The 24,234-nt window shown below is 35.6% G+C and overlaps 1 non-coding gene across 1 annotated transcript; it reads right to left on the minus strand.

Annotated features, from left to right (window-relative positions):
• Nucleotides 1-21,134: 21,134 nt before the first annotated feature.
• Nucleotides 21,135-21,226, minus strand: TRNAY-GUA (transfer RNA tyrosine (anticodon GUA)). The gene is given in 2 exon segments: nucleotides 21,135-21,170; nucleotides 21,190-21,226. It is a non-coding gene; the product is annotated as a tRNA-Tyr (tRNA).
• Nucleotides 21,227-24,234: the final 3,008 nt, after the last annotated feature.

Here is a 24,234-nt window from a genome sequence, read left to right on the forward strand (position 1 = left end):
AATTTCTCTAAGAAGTTTTTTAATTTCCATAACATCTGTAGGCATGAAAGAAAACGTCTCTGAAACTGAGTTGCCTTTAAGAAATGTCAAAGGATTAATTTTGGATATTATATTGTAACGAATTAAAGAATTAACTGTCTTGAACAAATTTATTTTTAACAAAATATTTTACTACCACAACTAATTTATATTCCACACTTATCAACTGACGCTTAATTTATCTTCACTGTTCGAATTCTTAATTTAAACGCACGATTTGTTTTCTGAATACGGACTGCTGCTCGAGACGGGAAGTGGCCTTTTTATATCGGCAACGATCGCTCCAGTTCTCTCTAGGGGTTTCGGCACTCATCTATACCTTTCGCAGTGGTTCGCGATGAGTCATGTGTTTGCTGTTCAGGGCCGGCTTCAGATTCCTTATATTGCCCCGTTTTCAAAGACGTTTCGCCCCGAAATTTCATCCTTGGCGTGTGTCGATACCTGCAGGACTCCCCATATCTGCACTGTGAAGTTCGATGGAAGTAACACTCCACAGTCTCCATGCTCAGTCGTGGAAGATGGTTACCGCACACCAAAATCTGGATGCCACTGGATCTGAAAATCGTTTCCAACATGCTTCTCACAATTCTCCAGTCCAGCCTGTCGAGTCCAGAGGCTAATTTCGGGATTGCCGAGTCCACGAGATTCTGGTCGAGCATCGTGTCCTTCAGTCTAGTAAGACTCCTACAGACATCTCCACAGGACGGTTTGTCTCGAGAATGCTTTTTGGTCATCAGGTAGAAAATGTTCCTCTGACCCTTCTTCAACTGTAACACTCCTCCGACTTCAGGATTCTGTTCTCGTAATGTTTGGAGCTGACCAAATTTCTTGTTGAATACCACAGCGATACCCTTGGACATTTGAAGATCCTCTGCCACGCAGTGAGCTAGCGCGTAATCAACTGGAACCTTGAAAAGGTCTCGTGGCTCTTCTTGAATTACCCCATGTACGACCTTCTGCCCGTTCGAGTATAAGGACATGAATTGCTGGAACGTCATTTCATCCTCTGGTGGTCTGAGGGCGCGAACTTGGTCGTGATTTCCAGCATAAGAGCCAATCTATTAAAATGGACGACCTTAGGCTTTCCTCGAGGTGGCTTATGGATTCGGTAGACAAGGTCATTAATCTTTTTCATGATTTTGTACGGACCCTCCCACGAGTTCCGCAACTTCGGTGATAAACCACGGCGACGCTTAGGATTGTACAGCCAATGTCGTCCATTCTCTGCCGAAGCTTGCTGACATAGTCTTCTCCCGCAGTGTCTTGTTCTGGCGGCGTCCCAAATTTCAGGTCGCAAGGAAGCCGCAGCTCTCGGCCCATAATAATACTGGCAGGGGTTTGGCCGGTTGACTCGTGCACTGCCGAACGATAAGCCAGCAGGAACAGGTGGAGGTACTGGTCCCAGTCTCTTTGATGGTCAGAGACTACCTTGGACAAGTGGCGGTTTATGGTCTTATTCATTCGTTCCACCAATCCATCGGACTGTGGATGTGAGGCTGTGGTTCTGGTCTTTCGCATGTCCAACAGTTTACATATTTCTTGGAACAGGTTGGACTCAAAATTTCTGCCCTGGTCCGAATGCAGCTCCAATGGGACACCGAATCGACATATCCATTCCTTTACCAGGACGTCAGCGAAGGTAAAGGCTTCCTGGTTGGGCAGGGCATAAGCTTCTGCCTACTTGCTGAAGTAGTCCATGGCTACGTGCGTAAACGCACGATTCGCTTTCTGAATACAGACTGCTGTTCGGGACGGGAAGCGGCCTTATTATATCGGCAACGATCGCTCCAGGTCTCTCTAGGGGTTTCAGCACTCATCTATAATACCTTTCGCAGTGGTTCGCGATGAGTCATGTGTTTGCTGGCTGAGATATCGGTCAGGGCCGGCTTCAAATTCGTTACAATATCTTTGGATGAATTATGTGACGAAGTGCGGTAATATTTGTTAATACAATCAGATTTCAGGTCAGTTTTCGTAGGAGCAGTATTTGTTTTTCCCCTGAGGTCATTGATGATTGCCCAGCTTTCTTTTTGTTTGTTTGCATACCTTTCCATTTTTTTCATATAATGAAGTTGTTTTGCAGTCCTTATAATTCTTCTATAAATATTTCTGTACCTATTATATATGGAGTTAAAAGCCTTTATTGTCACCTAAATATTTCCGAATCAAATATAGAGGTCGTAGATTTTCTGCTGCTACATGGCTTCTATATTCATCAGAAGTGAAACAAGTAGTATGCTTCTAAATTCAGATTGTTATTATCATCACCATTACTCTTTCTGCTATGTAGACATGCCTGACAGTTGACCTACGTAACCTCCGTCGCCCCATCCAAGTCGTCAAGCTCAGGCCTTAGCAAATCGACTAATTTAATCGAGTTCATGTAAAATAACACCGCGCGAAAAAACCGATTGTGGAATCTGAAATAGTGCCGCCGCGACTTTTTCAATACTCGTCTCGCGTTGGATAGTACGCGTATGCATACCGAGTGATGTCGAGCGACAGTGACAATAAGGTGGCACAGTGAGCGGTCAGTATGAACTTGCGAGAATCGCATTCGAATCGCAACAGGAGGGAAATGCGATCATCAAGGTGAGTGCATTTTTCTGTACAGATCTATTTCCAATTGTAATTAAAAGATCCCCCGTGATTCCAAGCACTGAGCTTCAGTATTTGAAAATTGAACTGTATTTTTTCTTGAAAGATCCTTGAGAAGTATTGTGTGTTGAATTCCTCAATAAGTATCTGTTCTACCGGGGTTACAATAATGTGTATTTGGTTGAGATATCAATAATGCAGTCATAGACGTTGTCTTTTTTTGTAAGGGCAAAAAATCTATTTTTTCAAATGTAACAACTTTTATGTTTTTCGGTGATTCGTTTCCTATAAGCATCAAACTCCTCGAACCCCAAAACACTGGTGAAAAGGTTTCAATTTTTTTCAAACAAGTAGTAATGCTAGCTATGAAATAACTCATCAAGTTAATTTGGAAGCTCTGAATTCTTCCTGGTGAAGTGATGTAGAAAAGACTGAAATCTGTTTATGAAGGGTTATTTAAATGAAGAAAAGAGAAATGAAACTTTCTATGCTTTTACCACTTTTATTTGTAACTAACGTTCGTCCTATACGGACATTTACAAACTTATATAATGAACTAACAATGATTCATTACATCAGCCATTATATATCACCCCTGTAGGTACTAGTAGAGGTACTTGTATTGATTGAGTACCTGAATTTACAGTTCACAAAGCGGATCTGTCAATTTGAAAACCGGCGAATAAACTAAATCGATTTGATCACCCGCAATGTTTATGCTTGTGAATTTCCAAGGATTCTAAATAACTGAGTTTCTAACCCTTCCTTGCATAGTGCAAAATTTCCGTAGCGTTTAGATTCGGAATGCCAAGGAATGGTTTGAAAATGTCGAATCATTTTTTCCTAGTCTGAAGGATCTTTCATGTTCAGCATACCGTTTTTGGAAATTTCGGTCACATTGTCCCACATAAACACTATTACATTCCGGACACTTGAGCTTATAGACTCCAGATTTCTCCAACTTGTCCACCTTATCTTTGGAATTGAAAAGTAGATGAGACCAACTGGGATGTGGTCTGAATGCCACTTCCACATTGTTTTTTCTGAAGAAACCCGCAATTATCTCTGTAATTTTTTCAAAATATGTTAGCGTTACCCATTTCTTCATTTCTGGTTGTTTGACCTGAGGGTATATTAATCTGTAAGTGAATTTCCGGCTTTGTTTCCTGACTAACTTCTGGATAGTATCTGCGTTGAAACGATTATTATGATCTATCTGTGAAATGATATCAATTTCCCTAGCTAGATTGTCTGCAGACAAAGGCAGTGAGAATGCTCTGTGCAACTTTGAATTGTAGGCTGCTGTCTGTATAGCTAGGTTTTCTCTGAAAACATTGAACTCGAAATTATTCTGATTGTATGTAATGGCCAGGTCTAAGAAATTTATCTGTTTATCTATCTCTGTTTCGAGTTTGAACTGAATGTTGCTATTGAGATTGTTCATGAATGTCACAAATTGGTTCAGCTGTCGTGTAGTACCTCTGAAACAGGCGAGAATATCGTCTACATATCTATACCAAAAATGAATATGTTTTTTACCCAGGTCGGAATTCACTATAGTGGTCTCCAAGTTGTTCATAAATATGCCTGCTAAAAGTGGACTGAGGGGTGAGCCCATTGGTAAACCTGAACCCTGTTTATAAAATTTGTTGTTGAACTATAGGTAGTTCTGATTCAGGCACACATCGAAAGCTGTTGAAACTTCAAAGGAAGTGATATGGTCTACTTTGGCTTGATCTAATATGTCTAAAATGAAGGACTTACACTCTTTGTACGGTATGTTGGAGAACATACTCTTTACATCGAATGAAACTAAAATTGAATTATGTGGCGTGGTTTGGTTCCTTATGTTTTCTACTAAAGTCAGTGAATTTTTAATGATGTGAAGTGGGACGAAATTGGTAATATTTATTTGTAAAGACGTATTCCTAGTTCTCTTACCGGACTATTTATAAACGAAACTACCGGACTCATTACTACCTCTTTATGTGTTTTTATCAGGCCATACAGTTTAGGGCAAAAGGGGTTCATGTTAGTGATTTTCCGTTTCGCTGATTCCGTGAAAATGATTTTAGTATCTAAGAGAAAAATTTTCAGTTCCTTTTGACCATCTTTTGTTGGGTTTTTCTTGATGACACTAAGGTTTCTATTTCGAATGACCGACTCAATTTTCTGAACATATGTTTCTCGTTAAAGGATAACGATGGCGTTCGATTTACTAGCTTTCGTGAAGACAAGATCATTATTGTTTCCAAACTTGAAAAAGGACTCAGTGATTAATGATGAAGAAGTGATGTCGACAGTAAATAGCGATTTTGAAAAGCAAAACAGTTTTTTTCGAATTGTTTGTGTTTTCTGTATTGGGCGGGGAACTTTTAGGACGACCCACATATGTTATATGCTATTCTTAACAAATATTTATTGATTTGTGTTTTTTCAATTTTTTTCGGGTTGAGGGTTTGGCTGAGAACACCGACGGATCCAAGGGGGGGCAAAGGGGACAAGTGCCCCCCCGAGAAAAAATTCCCTCAGGGATGTGTGCTTAAGAATTGCAAACTTTTTATTGAAGCGTCAACCTTTCAAAAAACAATAATTAATTTGATGTACGTTCTAATTTTATTTTAATTTTGGCGGTGATAGTGGCAGCAGAAATTTGCTACCTTGTGACAAAACCATTTCGATAATCGCCATTGCAATTTGTTATTGTTGCTTTGATAAGTAAATAAATAAACTTTCCACACTACATGGTGGAATATAATAAAACATAATTTCCTATATGAATCAAAACGTAGGGTAGACCTACAGGTAAGGTATTTATCTATAACTTGGTGGTTTTAATAAGTTAGGGGTGAACTAAGAAATCTCGATTGCCCCCCCCCCCCCGAAATCTATGTCACTGGCTGAGAAGGGTTTGGCTTTTCACTTCACCATCTTCATACAAAAAAATGTGGGAATCTTCCACATTCTTTTGTGTTATTTGTAGTCGTTTTGAAAATATTTTCACTTTCATGTAATTCAAAATTCGTATGGAAGTAGTCCAGGGCTTTTTTCCAGTTTGTTTCTGAAAGTTATTCATTTGCATGATCTACAGATCTTTGTAGAGATTTCATTAGGAAATTAATTATTTATCCATTTCTTTGGGAGATTTTCACATTTTTTGTATAGAATTGAAGAAGTAGACAGCTAATAACCTTTATTTCCTTAAAAATCAGTCTATTCCGAAAATAGAGCCATTTCAACTTAATAATTGTCTTGACAAAATGATAATTTTATAATTAGTGAATACACAAATTTTACAATGTCACAGATACATGATAAAATACACCAGAGATGCCTTCAGTCGAAGAAGAACTGTAATTCTTCAACAACTCCAAAGTCGCATTTCGTAGGAGGTTTCATTCTCGATTTGGATACCAGGGTTGACGAAATATGTTCTTCGAATGTTGGCTTTGACCAGGGTCGGTTGTGCATTTTCTGTTTCAGATCATCATCAGATGCTTGTCCATTCTTCTGTGTATGTGTTGAACCAGAATTTCCATTCATCTCTTTTTTGTGCAATCCAATCCAACTGGGGTCACCAACAACATTGCTTTTTATAACTGTTCTTCCACATTCACTATCAGATTCCAGCATTGGATTAATCTCACACTGGTCTGTCAGCTTTTTTTTTACTAATACAGTTGTTAGCTTCTGTCCAGAAGGGATGTTTGATGAATTGGTCGAATTTTCTTCTACCAGAGGGTGTTCGTATTTCACTGTTTCATTTTCCATCGCACTATTGACTGAATGGCAGAATGTGAGCTGTGAGCTAGGAATCACTTTAATGTCTATTGAAATGGTTTAAATCGTTCATACTTATAGTTAGGATAAGATTAAGAGGTAAAATCAAGTCACTTAGGTACTAATGACGTTTGACAACACAGGTAGAGAGTTCGGAACCTATTAATTGAATGAAAGGCATGATAACTTCTTAATAATTCCATTGTTCGTTATAAGCTGGAATATGGTTGTGTTATTTGGAATCCAAAGAATTTTATATATTCTGATACTATAGAAAAAGTCCAGAAAGGATCTTTGAATGAATTTTGTTTTTAACATTCTTAGAAAACTGAAAGTACCTACCGGAAATTCTCTATACCATTGATTTTATTGTACCTGACGTAAGACTGAGAATAAGAGACAATCTATTTCGTGTCTCAATTTGTCTCCTCTTCAACAATGTGTCGAAACCGTTAACAAAATGGTGAGGAACTGTGAACCGAATATATTCAGTATGTGTCTGAATTTTTTTTACGGTCATTTTATTATTTATTGTTTTATATTGTTATATTTTATATCGATTTTAACTGTATCAATGAATAATATTTGTAAGAAACTTTAAAAAAACTGTGTATCATGTAAGTGGAAAACATTCTGTTTGTTGTTCAGTATAAATACATTTTTATTCTATTTTATTCTATAGATATGAACTTGAATGAAATTTTCTTGGGTGAGTTCATAAATTCAGAAGATAATAATTATTCTTCAAAAAGGTAATATATTTATAGTAGGTACCTCAGTATTTCTAGCAATTCCAGATTAATTTTCTGGCTCCTTAGGTACTTACTTATTGCATTCTTCATTAACATAATGAAATATGTAACTGCCAATGAAACTGTTTGAAATCATGAAAATTTTCCAAATAATGTTATTGAAGTGTATTATGTAGTTTGTTTTCATTCAATTAGTCAGTTGGTGACACAATTAAAACCGAAACAACGGTTTTATCCAACCAAATTCTGCAGTTTTGAGTATGATTGTGATGGCATGAATTAAAAAAAAATTTGGTAAAGAAAGTTTTTGGATTTCTACTGCTCCATCTTGATACAAAAAAGATGAGGGAATCTTCCAAAGAAAGGAAGGAAGTAATCAATTTGAAAATGAGTAACTCTATACATGTATATCATGCAAAGAAGTAACTTTCAGACACAAACTGAAAGAAAGTCCTCCTGAAACAGCTACTTTCATATAAACATTGAATTACACGAAAGAAAAAATTTCTTTCGAAACAAATACTCCTATATGAACACTGAATTATACAGAAGATACTTTTCTCTACTCAGTTTGTATTTCAAACATTCGTTGTGGAATCAAATCAGATATCATTCACATGAGTTCTACTTTAAATGAATAGTAACAAATTGCACTTACATGAAACACTGTCATCCTCACTGGTATACATCGATGTTTCGCCGTAAGACACTTGTATACACTTGTCCTCCGAACGCATGCGCAATTTTTAGATGAGGGAACAAAAAGAAGTCGCTTGAACCTAGATCAGGTGAGTAAGGTGGATTGTCAAATAGTTCAAACCGTAATTTGTTCATTCCCGCCATGATAACCGCTGAGTTGTGATATGATGCGTTGTCTTTGTGAAACAGTTTTTTTTATGCAAATGTGGCAGTTTTTCTGCAAGTTCTGCCAGCTCGTCAAGTAATGATGCGTAGCATGTTCCTGTGATGGTTTTTTCTTTTTGAAAGTAATGGATGGAAATGGTGTATCCAAGTTTCATCTGTAGTAATTTTTCGACGCGAAAACTCGGATTCGTTTTGTAACCTCGAAGACAACTGAGAAAGCCATTTGTTTTTCCGCAAATGAGTTCAAATATATTATGAAATTTTCAACAAATTTTATAATCATCTTGTGGACCGAGTCGACTTTTCAGTCGGTAATGGTTTTATTAGTCGTTTCTCGTTAGTCAATGTCAAGTCAGTGACATCTTCCGGGCTCTCCGGACATGTTGATGAATGCTTCACTCTCTTCTTTCATCTGTTTACTGTTAGACGTTTGCCCCTTTTGTTGTTGTCTCTTCAACTACCCACCAGTAATTGAACGTCTCGTGGGAAAACGCATACATAGTAGTCAACCGTTTCACGGAGATTTATGAATGATTGTAGTCCCACAGAAGAATACTGATAATTGAGAAATGCTAGAAGCTTGATGCAACTTCTTGAAGAGAATTTATTCACGTGACTAGCACTTCATAATGAATTTTCGATTCGAAATAATTATTCCATGTGTTGAATTAACCGTTGGAATATCAGTTTTTATGGGAAAACAAAGAATCAATAACTAGATATGACATGAGGTTGGAGAGAGAAAGGTTCTGGAAAAAACACGAAATATCAAAAGATGGATGAGCAGATGCAGAGAGATAGTCACATAATAGTAATAATTATAGTCGTCTTTATTTCTCACATAAATTGTACATTTCATATTTGTGCCCATGAGCTAATGAACACGAGAAATGGCAGAATGGATGTATAGAAAAAAAAAAAACAACGGAAAGAAGATAAAGTTGAGATTGGCCAAAAAGATTTGAGTATTTTGATTGGAATTTTGTGAACTATATACATTTGAGTTCCGGAATATATGGTTTATATTTGATGTGAAAAACAACGTATGAAAAATCCATTTTCAAACTTGGATTCAGGAAAAACTACTCAACAGAAACCGCAACGCTAAATTTCACACAACACATACATGATTTAATTGACGAAAAAAATATTGTTGTAGGAGTCTTCTTTGACTTGAAGCAGGGTCTTCGACATTTTGAACACAAAATTTGTAGCAGACAAACTCTTCAACCTTGGGATTCGTGGTAATGTAAATCAATTAATTGTTTCTTTTTTGGCGAATAGATGTTTCCAGGTAAAGCGCAATAACATCAAGTCAGATAAATTTTCAGTTACAACGGGCACCCCTCAGGGCGAGTTCTTGGGCCACTAATATTTTTATTTTATGTAAATGATCTTCCTCTCAATATAAGTCATGGAATGATATTTCTCTATGCAGATGACACGTCTATCATTATTTCTAGTAAAACATCTGACGGTATGACACAAATGGTAAATGCTGTTCTAATCGAATTTAATGGGTAGTGTAACAAGAACAGACTCATTGTCATCCAGAACAAAACGGTATACATGCAATTCGTGAATTCTTCGAGAAGTCAACATAATCTCAATCTCAGTTTCCAAAATAAACCTTTAGAACTGACCAGCTCGACAAAATTCTTAGGAACTATGGTTGACTCACTCCTCACATGGCAAGAACATATAGATTATATTTGCAAGAAATTGAATGAATCATACTATCTGATGGAATCTCTTAAGTACAAGTTAGATACAAATTCACTGATATCAGTTTATTATGACAAATTTCACTCGATCATGTATCAGAACATTTCGGTCTGGGGACTAGCTACTGGACGTCATTAACAAATAACACGAAAAGGGGAGGTCCCAAAATCGAGCCCTGCGGAACACCCGAAGTAGCGGTGAATTCGAACGAAGATACGTTGTTGAACTGTACGAACTGTATTCTGTTGGATAGATAGCAGTGAAAGAAATCAAGTGTGTTATTTGTGAAATCGAATGCTTTTAATTTCAGGATCAAAACCTCGTTGTTAACTCTGTTGAATGCCTTGGCCAAGTCAGTGTATATAACGTCTATTTGATAGCCATTTTTCATTCCATCCCTAACACTTTTCTTTCAGATACAATTTGAAAGCAAATTCATTCTCTTTTGAGGCATTAAATTATGTGAAATCACATCAAGTCCACTTTATGGATAAAAAGGATGCAAATCGTCTCCCCATCTCAGTATTTAACAAGTTTTGTCCATTTTAATGTCAAGTGTTTTTGTAGCTCCATGGTGTGGTGTATGCTGATCGATAGAGAATTTTGTAGTGATGCTGTTAATTTATTTCCAAATTTTAATTTTTTGACTCTCCTCAGCTCAATACTATATGATGTCATTATTAGTTTCTTGCCCAATTTTCATCAACGAATTCAAATTGAACAAGAGAGTTGCCGAAACAACCCGAAAAATTAATCAGGCATTTGGCAAAGATGATGTCAATAATGTTCGACGTTGGTTTGCGAAATTTCGTTTCGGAAGTTGAGCTCTGAAGTGGTCGACCTACAGTAATCCAGGACGAGGATTTGCAGATCCTAGTGGAGCCTGATCCATCACAATCGGTGCCTGGGATGGCGAAAGACCTGGGTGTCAGTTTAAATACGGTTTTTGATGGTTCTGAACGTATTAGAAAGGTCAAAGAGCTCGAGAAGAATACTAATGGAACGAACATTTTCAGTTGATAATACTTGTAAGAATTCACCATTCTGTTGATGAGCACCTCAGAAATAATTTTGAGGATAGAATCACCTACGCTACAACTATGAATTCATCATTCTCCCGTTTCGAAGTCAACTGAAAACTATGTTGACTGCAGTTATGGTTGTTTTATAAAACTTCCTCTTTTGGTATACGAAAATTTCAAATTACTTACTTATGAGGAGCTTAATACCATTTTGATTCGAGTATAGGTTTTGTTAAATTTCAGACCATTATGTCAATTGTCGACTGGTTGTTCGGCGCCTCAAGCGTTGACCTCAGTACTCTCAACTTTGACACCTTTGAATAGTTTGCCGGCGGAAAATGTATTTTGGTTGGATGGCTCAAGATTTTTGGAAACGATGGCATTTAGAACACTGACATACTCTTCAGATTGGAAAAAAATTGAATGATTTGTTGCCAAATTTAGAAGTAGATACCATAGTGGTTCTTAAATATGATAGTACTCATCCTTTGCACTGGCCTTTGGCAGTTATACAAGAAGTCCATCCCGGTAAGGATGGTATTGGGAGAACTGTTATTCTCAAGACAAATATAGGCCAGTTCTTGAGACCCAGTAATTTTTGTCATTGAAGTGATACTTTTTTGCTTTCTTTTATTTATTAGTTAAGCAGAGTACATAATTTGTTTTTATAGACCTAAGATTTTATGTAAATAAATGTATTTATTTCACTTTTTTCGTTCGAATTTTGTAAATACAGGTACACATTATACAGTTCGACAACCACGCATTTTTTGAAAGGAAAACGAACCGTATTGGTACGTAAAAGGACTATGTTTCTTGAGTTAATTAAAGACGGAGCTCATGATATGTTACTATTATTGTTTTCATCGGTTCGTGATACACGTGAATTCAGTTATTTGTTTGTTTGGACACAATTTTCGAAAGATCTTTCGATTGGAGTTCATATTTCCTTCATTTTCCTACGTTACCTCCCTATTTCCCTGAGTGCCAACGTATTGGGAGGAAGAAAGGAACTAGGGGTAAGTTGTGAATTTTCAACCGAATTAAGTAATATTTGCAACAATCGGTGTCATCAACAACATCCATTTCTGCAACCCAAAAAAGCCAAAGATAACTGTGGAACTAAATAAAAACAGCATGCCTACAAATCGAGCCCACACGGTGTCAACTCCATTTCCTTGGCATTTTGTTCTTGTTGCAGTCAGTCATTCCATCTTCCATACCCGTTTCAAAAACAAGAATTAACCAAGTAACATTAATTTGGACGTCACATAATTAAGGCTCGCGTTTGTAGTCGCAAGAGAATTGATCGGTGTATTTATTGCGATAGCTCATTTTACTGTTGTTCAGGAAATAATACTCGTACTTGTCGATTGAGAATTTACAAAAACGGATTCATTCGCAGAGTTGTTTTCTTGTTTATTCTGTTTTGTGATGGGAATATCAATAGGTAATTGGGTGCTGACGCTTGGTGATGAGGAGGATGTCAAAGCAGACAATGGAAATACTTCAGAATACTTCAGAAAACAAATGCAAGTTCAAAGAAAAGTACAAACTTAAAACAATAATAGCGAAGAGAAAAAATAATACATCAAATAGTTGCTAACAACTCCCATTATTCTTAACATTATTTTGGTCAATTTAACAATTTCATTGCACTGCCATACATTGAATTTTGAATTTTTCAAATCATCTAAAAGAACAATTCGTTCAGGCCAGTCTCAACACCCTACGCAGTAGGTTGATGGACTGACACCTATCAGAAAACAACTAATCCCCTGGCTAATACCACGAAGGGCGTTGGATTATATCCGACAGGTGTCAGTGCAGGATTCTTCACTGAAGTTATTCCTGCATATTCTGTTGGCGGTACAATTGCCGCAATAGATTTTCAATTATTGGAACACACTTGCAGACCGGTTTCGGGCTGTTTGGCCACTCGTCAGTGCAAGGTAGTGTATATCATCAACATAAAGTCAATGACTTCCGATAATTGAAAATCGAATTCCGTCAGAGTATCATTCCTCCAACTAAGCTGAAGACTACAACAAACAGGTTTGTCGTCGCCCCGCCTGTCTGTGAACGAGGTAACCAATTGCATATCCGAAATTTGCCCAATTCCTCGTATAAGGAAAGAAATCTTTCACGTATAGTCAGTGGGCATACTTTGAAGACTGGCTATGAATCAAACGAATGATGATTTGATTTATAGCCAGTCTTCAAGTATGCCCATTGACTATACGTTGAATTTTTCAAATTAGCACTGATCAGTAGGCATCTGTGATTTTATGTCTTTCTTAAATTGATGAATATTATGATTTAATAGAAGGGGCTATATAAAAAAAACATCCTTGTAATACACCGAACAACAATACTCGATATGGGGGTAAATAAGAGATCTAACTAACCTGAGTTTCATTTCTTCTGATAACTGGTACTTGAATTTGTACAGTGATTTGATTTTGAAATATGATACTTTGAAAATGTTTGTCACATGTTCATGAAAAGACAAAGAGCTATCTATGGTTACGTCAAGATTTTTAGCACTCTCTACCCAGTCAATGTCTGCGTTATTGAGAGTGAGCCTAAAATTACACTGAATTTCTACTATTTGTCTTTAAGACCCTATGCATAAGGTTAACGTTTTATTTGGATTGGTTTTCAGTCCATGATTCTCCGAGCATAGGAATGTTTTGTGCAAATCTGTGTATATATTGGCCACGCAACTTTCTGTATCGGTGTTATAAGAAGACAAATATAACTGTATAGATGCGTATTGATGTACTTGACAATTTGATAAGAAAGTGGGGTCATCAAAAATAAACACTGAAAACATTAAGGGTCCTAAAATACTTCCCTGTGGTACGCCTGAGATTGTTTCTTTTAGGGACGACCATGAGTAATCATCCAGTTTGACCCTCTGTGATCGGCCTGTGAAATGGCTGGTTATCCAGTTGAACTGAAGAATATTGGTATGACTAGTAATTTATCGCAATACATGTAATTTTCATTACAAATCAGTAAGTCTCATTGGGGTAAGAATTTTTCCTGAAAACATACAAATTATGTTACTGGAGGAAGTCTACAATGTCTTCGAATCCAGATCTCTCAGTGGATTCTGCCCAAGAGATATCGTGATCACAGGACAGTTCATTCACACAGAGAAATCATTGCCATCAAGAAATTAATTCAGCTGGAGTGCAAAGTGGTAGTTTCTTATGAAAAGCGCATGATTTTCTTGATGAACAATCACAATATCTGTAACCGGAAAAATGAACAAAATGGCAAAGGTAAATTGACTCGATAAACGAATCAACTTGATTCAAATGGTAATCCGTTTAGACGGACAATAATTCCCCAGAAGATTTAGAAGAAGCAATAAAAGAAGAATGTATCTCAGATCATGATCAGCGTTCCAATAGGATTTCTAAAAACTGTACTGAAAAAAAGTACAAATTCCACATTCTTCAAAGTGTCAACTACAGAACTTACTTTTCAGTCATGAGTCACAAGACATGTTTGGAAAATATGAATTAGAACTGTTAGAATCAAAAATTTCGAAAATATGTGCCTAGAACATTCATCCTCATTAGCTAAGTTAGTCAAATACGGTATATGCGAAGGGCCTTTGAATTGCATAGAAACTTTCTTGAAAAACAGAAAGCAATATGTTAGTATTTCCTATCGTAACCATTCAGTAGATCATCATATTAATTATAATCCCTTACAATGTATGTTGTCAAGTGGATAATAAAATATTATTATCATTATTATACTTATTAATAGTTGTCCATTCATGAGAAGCTTGTAGATAATGGCTATCTGTAGGATATTTTCATAATGTAACTGATTTCATTATTTGTCAATTGAGTATACAAACACTATATTCTGATTTATATCACTATCATATTATTGAAGAGAATCAGTCTTCCCGGTATATTGTTGATAATATCAATAAGGCATTTTTCGAGTAACTTTGAAAGCAAATAAAAGCCTCCTTGATTTGCTAATAATATCCTTTCGATTCAATAATTTCAATGTCTTGAACAGAGCGGTGTCAATAACAGAGAGTTTGGAATTGGGTCAATATGAAACCTGTAACAGGAGTTGTATTCGATAGCTCCATGGTCAATTAATTAGCAAGAGTTTCAACGCTGATGTATTTATATGTATCGAATGATATTGCATGGGGAAGAGTGTCATGAAAATTTAATAGTTGACGACAGGTTCAGAATGCTAACGAGTGGTTCATAAAACTTCCATTCTCTATTAACGGTTCAGTTCATGATATCGTCCAAATGGAGAACTGGCAAAAATTGAATGAAGACCGAATATGATGGTTGTTATATTGAAATTGAAAGATTTTATTGGTTGAATCAAATTCAAATAACAAAAGCGCCAGAGAAAACGGACCTACCAAAAGGCAGAGTTAGCAGCGGTTCTCACCCGAAGAGGGGTTGAATCAGTGCTTTCTTCCATTCAACCAACTAATGGATGTTTTTTCTAGAAACCATTTCTTCTCCTTTATTATTCGACTCCTGCTAGAGGAAATTCGTATACATTCGGAAGGTGGGTAGGTATCATACCTCAATGACTACTCTTCTCACTATGAAGTAAGTGCCAACAATGGAAGACTACCGCATTTGTACGGCCAAAACTTGTATCGTATTGAGATGATCTGGTCACAATTCCAGAAAGGATGCCCATGGTTAATACCGCTTTAACGGTCTGGGTGGAATCCGCGGAATTCGAGAGCTGAATCTCTCTTTCTTTTGAACGATATATTCATCTCGCTCAGCCCTAAACACTTCATAATGATTATCGTCTCTCATTGATGGTCAAGGGGATCTACTTCAGATCCATTGATTTGTATCAGCCTGCGGTTAGGAAGTGAATGGTTTCAATGAATACGCCACTTTTCATTACTTAATAATCATAAAAAAATGAGAATTTCACAAGTAATAATAATTTAGGTAGAACCCTATTCAATACAAAACCCAAACGGGATAGAATGAAAAAGTCAGGTATATATAGAATAGAGTAGAATGCTCTGCAGTATATACAGGCCAAATTGGTAGAAATTTCGAAATAAGACTGCGTGAACACGTCTGTTTGGACAAAAAATCTGCAATGTACGAACATCTTCAAGAATCAAACCACAAGATACATGAAGATAACCTAAAAATCCCACATATATGTAATAAAGGGAAAAAAATTAATCTGTTGGGGGCCATGGAAATTAACAAATCAATTAAAAACCAGAAACAAATACCCCTTAACGAGCAACTTGATTAATGTAGGTCTCCTTCCTTGAATTTATGAGTTTAACAACCCCTAGAATTTTCAGGATGGTATTTTAAGTTGGCATCCTGTCTCTCAAATACCTGGCCTTGCAGCTTACCTGAAAATTCTATAAAATCGATGTTCCAAATTCAGTTTTCAGTTAATTGAAATTGCTGGTGAATAACGAAATAAGGGCAAACGCTTTATATGTATTAAATGTATCAGATCCAACATTGATGAAATCGTGTCAGTAGATGACACGTTACCATGAGTGGTCTTCAATCAATTAGTGAAATCTAGTTGTTGACATGTATGAAATACTTATAAATTTCCACCAGAAATCAGTCTGTATCGTCACCAACTTGAGTGATTTATAGAAGGCATTTCATGTTTTTGAGGAACGCTTCAGGTTGTCTGATTATCATTCGGATGCCTCGGAGATAAATCATAGAGATGTTACTAATAAAATCGGTGCCAAGGAGTGAGCATCCTGATCATATAGAAATCGATCCTTAGTGATTGATTGAAGTGTCTTCTGGGACTTTCCACAAAATGATTTCAGGTAGCTGTGGTGAATGAAATGCATCGTTAATGTTTTCAAAAGCGTAAAAGGGCGAGATTGAACATCTGAACGGCTAAGGAATGGTAGGGGCGACTGGGGTGAAGTGACCATTCTAAGGAAAAATATTCAAATCAAATCAAAATGTACTTTATTGTCGAAGATGAAATCTCATTGACAAAGTGTTACTATTCTGAAACATGTAAGATACACAACTTAAAAGAAATTGTCGAAGATAAAATATCATTGTCAAAGTATTATTATTTTGAATAATATAAGTTATACAAATTGAAAGTAATATTTGAACATTTGGTGATTTCAGCATTTTGGGGTGAAAAAGTAGTCAGAATATGATAATATATATGTCACATATTGAAATAAATAAGAATAATAATATGAATATTCTCATGCAACTCATAAATGTAAGTATGATATTATAAAAACTATAAAGCATAAAAATATAAAAAAGAATGCATAGAAAATAACAGTAAGTATCAACTTCGTAAACATTTTCAACTACACAGTTCAGAGCTGAGCAAACAAAAAGTTAAAAAGTCACATAGTCACATAGTTTAATTATTGTGTTTTAGTAGGTACTGACACGAGGGAGTCGCTTACACTGTATCACTTTGTTTAGAATTGATGCAGCTGTCCAGGAATTCAATTCAAACTACAAAAATGGCTTTTTTTTCGTTTCTAGTTTTCATCATTCAAGTTATTTGTCAGATATATTGGTAGCGAGAACTAAAAAGACAATTACTTCAGAGTTGATGTAATCAGGAGAAGATTGAGATTGAGAAACATTCAGATCAATATTTTTTTCTATTTAGAGACAAATAATTACCAGATTGAGTACATCTTTAATGGAACTATAAGATATTATGTTTTGTTATAGAGAAATATTCCTTTTTTCCCATAAGAACCATGTACCCATACTCCTGCTCAAGGAACTATCATTTTCATTGGTCTATCCTGAATTTGAAAGAACGAATTTTTGAAAGAGTTGAAAAATTATTATTGAAATTTTATAACGAATTAATGATAGATACGATTTGAAAGAGATGCCCAGAAATGATTCGAAAACAGTAATCCATACCACTCAAATTTTTGAAAACTTTTCGAATTATTGTTGTCATACAACATATAAGTGAAAGTTTGGAAAAGTTGATATTTTCGCAGGCAGGATTTAAAAAACCGAATATCCTTTCTGCCTCACCCAGTACACATAGTTGTGCTCATATCATTTCATTCAAAACAATAATTTAAATTTTCTCTGAACTAAAATCCATAACAAACATCAATTCGGCTTCGACTCTTCTTCTGTTCAACATAATTCTCATGGAATAATTCCAATGGAATTCACATAGAAATGATTTTTTATATCAAAAATTCCATTAGAAGAATTCTTAATTATTATTGGAATGAATTACAGTCGATCAAAGCGCGATTATTTCTTTTCAGGGAACTCGAGAGTTGTTTCATTTATATTAAATTCCTTCTAGCATTTCAAACAATCGGTATGCAACTAGTTTACTATTAACAGGATCACGGTGGTATATTTTATTTAACGTCCTTAAGAGACTTCAAGTATGAGTTAATTACTTGTTACATATGAAGAACATTCTTTCAGGTACAGGAAATCCAGAAACGATAGTGATCAGCACTGTTTTGTATCAAGTGGAAATTCCACATGGGAAATTGGAACTGCATCAGAGTAAACGTCCCTCTTTCCTGATATCTGGTGAATACCTAAAAATAATTTAAATTATTGAAATACCAGCTCCCCTTGAAAAACATATTATGACCAGTTTGAAATTGTAGTTTCATCACATTCACAAGTAATTATTGAACCAATTGACTGTTTAACCAATGAGTGAGAAAAATTATCATGGGAGATGGTGGTAATTTTCGAAGAGTAGAAAATTACTATGATTAAATGATGAAATTTCAATTCATGCAATATTTTCTGACAAATTACTTCATTTGAATCACTACTCATTTCATCTGTATTCCAAACAAGCACCTAGTTTCGAATGAATTTTAGAGATTGATAAGTTGACTGAGAGGGTAAAAAATGAATTAAATATGTTGAGTTTTTTCTGGATAATCCAGCAAACACAAGCAGCTGCAGTTTCGTAAGAATTTATCATTTTTCCCTCCAACCGATTTCCTGGAGTGTTTGAAGTCTACTAGATACTCGTTAGGACAACAAGAGGATTGTTCCGAATTCTTGGGGTTCTTGTTGAATACTCTTCGTGAGCAAAACAATAGCAAAATCAATACTCCTGATCGCTCTGGACTGAATGATTCCGTACTGCCCATCTCGTCTTGTGTTTGTAAATCTTTTGCTGGAAAAATCCTCACTGGTTTACTTTGTGGTAAATGTTCAAGAAGTACCGAAAACTTATGTGAATTTCTGGAACTTCATCTAGCTTTTCCTAATATGACTAATATCCAGTCCGTGCAAAGCTTATTGTTAAATCATCTGAAAATGGAATTTTTAACAGTAATGATCGATTGTATGGCCAAATATGCGCCAAAATAACTAACTGTTATAAGAAAACAAGTATATCTGAGGTACTAGTCAGCCTAATAATAACACTGATGATCTTTAAACATGACTCAACCTATGGCGAAAGCACCAAACTCTTACGAAGGTACGAAATGGATGAACACTTCAATCTAGCAGACCACTATTATAATCTTCATGCAGTCATTGTTCACTGTGGTTCTGGCATTGAATCTGGTCATTATTACGCATTGGTTAAAGACGAAACGGACTGAGTTAAGTTTGACGATAGTCGTGTCACGAAGTGTTCTGGCGATGTCTTGAATTTATTGGAGCCTCTGGAGACGCCCTACATTTTGTTTTACGAAAGGGAGGACATTGGCAAATCAAGATCTTCAGAAGATGTGGTCCTGTAGGTTTTTCCGGGTTTTCCTGCAGCCGAAAAAGCAAATGCGCCACTGGAATCAATCAAGTCGCCCCGGAGCGACAATTACTTTTTGTTGTTGTTTTATAATTTCATGATTTATATTTTAGGTATTTCATTATAGAAGTGAAATTCATTAGATATATTGTTGGCACTTCTTCAAAGCTCACTTTGTACACATAGTTTTAGCATGATAGAGAACATCTGCCAACTATTGTATCCTGAAGTTTCGTCGATGTACTATACTCGAATGAAAGTCCACACAAATATGTTGTTTCTGAGATTGAAAGAAATATACTTTTTGTTATTCTGTACATCTATCGTAAGTGGGCTAACATAGAAAACATGTTTTTAATGAAATTAGAGTTGGCGCTAAATTCCTCTCCAGCGATTATTCTCTTGAGGACTGAGAACAGGAAAAAGTCGCTGGAGGCCAGATCTGGAGAATATGGTGGATGCAGAAGCAATTCGAAGCACATTTCATGCAAGTTTGTCATCGTTCTCACTGGCTTGTGACACGGTGCTTTGTCTTGATGGTGCTTTTGATGTTTTCGTCAGAAATAGCCTCTTTGGGGCAATTACTGCTTGCATCGTCCTCGGTGGTGATTTCATCTCGTTCAAACTTAGCAAACCACTTCCTAACGGTTGATTCTCCTGGTAGAAAGTCGGAATAATATTTATCAAGCCGAGCCTTAGCTTCAACAGTCTTTTTTCGCCAGAAAACAATGATTCATTAACACACGAAGTCTATTTTCATCCATTTTATTCAAACTAACAAAAGTTTTTTCATTCAAAATATTCTATCCCACAAACTAATAGTCCGATAGCTGTAAAATTTGTACGTGTGTGTTTTGAAGGTTAGAGTTGACTGAAAAATCATATGGATGACAATGTAATAAAGCCACACATCCACCACTTTTTCACATACTCAATGAAATGACAAGGAATTGATGGATGTAGCCGTTACTACGTGGTAGGAGATCATAATGAAAAGAGAAATGAAAATTTCTATGTTTTTTACCACTTTTATTTGTAGCTAACGTTACTGCAGTAAGCTGAAACATTCTCAAACTTATACAGCTTGAGGATGTCCACATAGTACGAAACTGCAGTAACGTTAGTTACAAATAAAAGTGGTAAAAAACATAGAAATTTTCATTTCTCTTTAGAAATGACATGGAAATACAATTATTTCAATTATTGAACATTCTGGATGATATTGAATATAAAGCAATTTATCAAGAATAATATTAACGTTCTATTCAGAAGCTTTTTTAATATTTCATGTTTCCACAATCAATCATAGAGCGATGAATGAATGTCAGTTGAAATAAACAATTTCTGAGGTAATCTTATTTTTTTCTTTGCTTTATACAGAATAATTCTCGTAGAGGATTAGCTTGACATTATCACTTCTATTGTGAACCACTTTTTTTCTGAAGTATTACATGCAAACTTTCAAGAACAAAAGGATTAGGGAAAACGAATGCAAAAAGTTACAATTTTAGAAGAAACTAGAAACTCCAATTCCTCAATAACATTGATTGAAAACTATCTTTTATCGTTAGATAAAAAAAATTCCTTCGAGCCGGATTTGAACCAGCGACCTATGGATGTCTACATTATGAATTCCACTACAGTCCACCGCTCTACCAACTGAGCTATCGAAGGTTGGGAGACCTTGTTGGATATTTGATATCCATCGGAAAAGTGTCAATGAATTATTCAAAATAGTCGATTTTTTGCCATCAGCTTTCAGTTTCACAACTGTTTAATACTAATAGAAATTTCCATTGGAACATTGAAATACTTTTAAAATATTAATTGAACTTGATTTCCCTTAGAATACAGATTTTGGGATCGCATTCTGTAGAGGTAAGAATAGAAACTGAAAAAAATATTGTCTATAAACAGCACATTCCTTCCTAACAAAATGATTTCTATGTTCACGAATTATAAATTATCTAGTTCCACGTGCTGTGGACTTGAAAATGACTTCGGAAGGACATCCATAAAATGCCCAGTATTATTCCATAAGTACAAGAACCCTGAAAGGGACCATTATTGGATGTACTTCAATCTTCATGCAAGTGTATACATTCAGTACAGGTTTTGAAAATAGGGAATACAAATTATTTCTCATTTTACAATACGTCTAGGTGTGATATATGACAAGTGAAGTGAAAAACTGAAAATATAATGATCAGCTGGTTGTTGGTGATCAGAAAATGTGCAAAAATCAAGAATAGTTTTGGAAATTGATTGTAATTTCATGTATTTTAAAAGTTTTTACACGACTGTTCTATCCATAAGTATTTATATTTGTTATTTAGTTTATGTGTATTTATTATTTAGTTTGTAATTTAGGTTTCGGTTTGAAAAACATTCTTTATGTAATAGATAACTTGTAAATCTTGACAACTTGACATCTCATCATTCAGTTTATTTTATTTTCCAACTCATTATACTGAACTCGCAAAAGTAAATCGGTTTCCATTATGATTAAATTGGATTATTTTTCAGTTTGGTTGATAAAAGTATATTTTTTTCGAGGCTTATGTTTTTCCTAAGAAATTCGTTTCAAAATTGCTGAAATTTTACCAAAAAAAACCGTCGCTTGAGGAATTGTTGACCGACAAGTTCGATCAAATGTCGTTTTGCTCACTGTTTTCTTTGATAACCCCTGGGGTTGCGCATCAGGAAGTTTTGCCACATGGTGGAAGATCAGTTCGCTAATGCACCTTGTCATTTCTTGTTTGTAATTTTCTGACCAAAAACAACAACGGAATCACGCCTCAGCCATCGTATTCACCAGATTTGGCCCTCTGTGACTTTTTTCTACTCCTAAGAGCTGAGAGGGCTCGAGGACATACCAAAAATGTGTATTAACTGCCTTGATGATTCAAAAAAAAGCTGAGGTGGACTATTTTGAAGGTGACGAAATAGAAATTGATGAATAAATGAATTTTTTTGAGAAAAATAAAAATTCACCTCATTTTTTGACCAGAGTAGTACAATACCCATGACATATGACTTTCCAACACAGAATTCATTAATTTTCAGTTTGTAGCGGGACCTACTGAAGAAATCAACTGGAATATTCCTCTGGGGAAAAAATTCCCCACACCAACTATTCATTTCTGTAATTTATTGCGTGTGGTAAATTCTGTGGTAATAAATAATATTATTTTGTTCACCTGTCCAATTTATAAAACAACTGTACTTGCTTTTCTTATCAGGAATTTTCGAACGGGCGTAATGACACTAAATTGGCTCGAGAAGGTGTTTCTTTTTATCAAATTAACCGCCATGAATTGGCTGCCCAAGATTTTTGGCTTTTTGTCAATGCGGAACTAGCGGGCCGAATTCAAAGTCAATTTCGTTTTTGCGTTGTGGTCCACATATGAATGAGTTCAGCACGTTCATTATTCTTTTTGTGATTCCGTGACCGGTATACATAATTCGGCCAATCATATGAATATCAAAAATCAAAACATACGTTTCAATCAAAGATACAGAGTTTCTCAAGTGAGAGAAGTCGCGCATGTGTATAATTGACATTGAATGTTGATCACTATGTTACTAAGCATGGCTACAGAAAACGTCGCAAGAAAAATATCAATGATGATAGATTTATGTCATCGTCAGTGTCAGTGCAGGAAATTTTCTGTGAATATTCCTGCACTGACGCCTGTCGGAGGAAGTTCTAGGTAGCAGTCATCACACCACTTTCTTCATCAATCTTCATTGGGTACTCCCAACCTGAGTAACCTGAGTAAATACTCAGTATACTCGGTATTGATCAGATACTGAGTATCTGATCAGTATCATAGTTCGTTTAACATGATTTTTTTTACTATGCATTTCACTTCATCTCTGAATGAATGTGAAAAAAATGTGGGTGCTGAGTTTTTCAATAAGTGATCGAAATGAATGCGTCATTCGAATTTTCCTCTATACCTATGCACCGGAGTGAATGCTATTTCAAATCAGAATTGATATTTCCACATTCCATTTATTCATTATAATCTACATGTCCGCTTAATTGAATATAATTCTATAGTATTCCACAATCACAAACCTCCACAAGTGTAATCCTTGTTCCTTCCACACGGAATATAAATCGCCTCATTTATGCCAATTGATTTGCCATTATAATTATTGTTATATGGTATATTGATTTATATATGTATGCATTCATACTCGGCATCAATAATCAGGCGGTTATTATCAATTCATAAACGATTTCAATTCATGCAATAAGACCTTGTAATTATACCTCATGGAACTGATAATCTCTTGCGAAGTCAAAGAATCTGATTGAACCTAATGGTTTCAGTCATTAATATGTCAAGCTAATTGTTTTATTTCATCTTCTGAAAAATTACTGCGCTCTCAACCATCCATAAATGATTTTGAAGCAATTGCGATCATTGAAACAGTTAAAAGATTTCTCCATCCAGTATACTTATTAGTCCAATCACTGAAAGTGTGCGATTTGCACATTTTACCCTGGGGGTAGATGCCACCCCTTCTCGCGACGTGGAAATTATTCCGGAAATGAAAAGTTGACCTTTGGTTTCCAAATTTTTTTCTGAAAGTCAATATTTTCGACTTATTAGCGAGTGAAGCTAAGGATTCAGAAGGTGGGTATTTTATTGAAAAAATCATTCGAATTG

Source organism: Leptinotarsa decemlineata, unplaced genomic scaffold, assembly GCF_025532065.1.
Source record: "Leptinotarsa decemlineata unplaced genomic scaffold, Ldec_3_MD MMD2_tig00000035_RagTag_RagTag, whole genome shotgun sequence".
Classification (NCBI taxonomy): domain Eukaryota; kingdom Metazoa; phylum Arthropoda; class Insecta; order Coleoptera; family Chrysomelidae; genus Leptinotarsa; species Leptinotarsa decemlineata.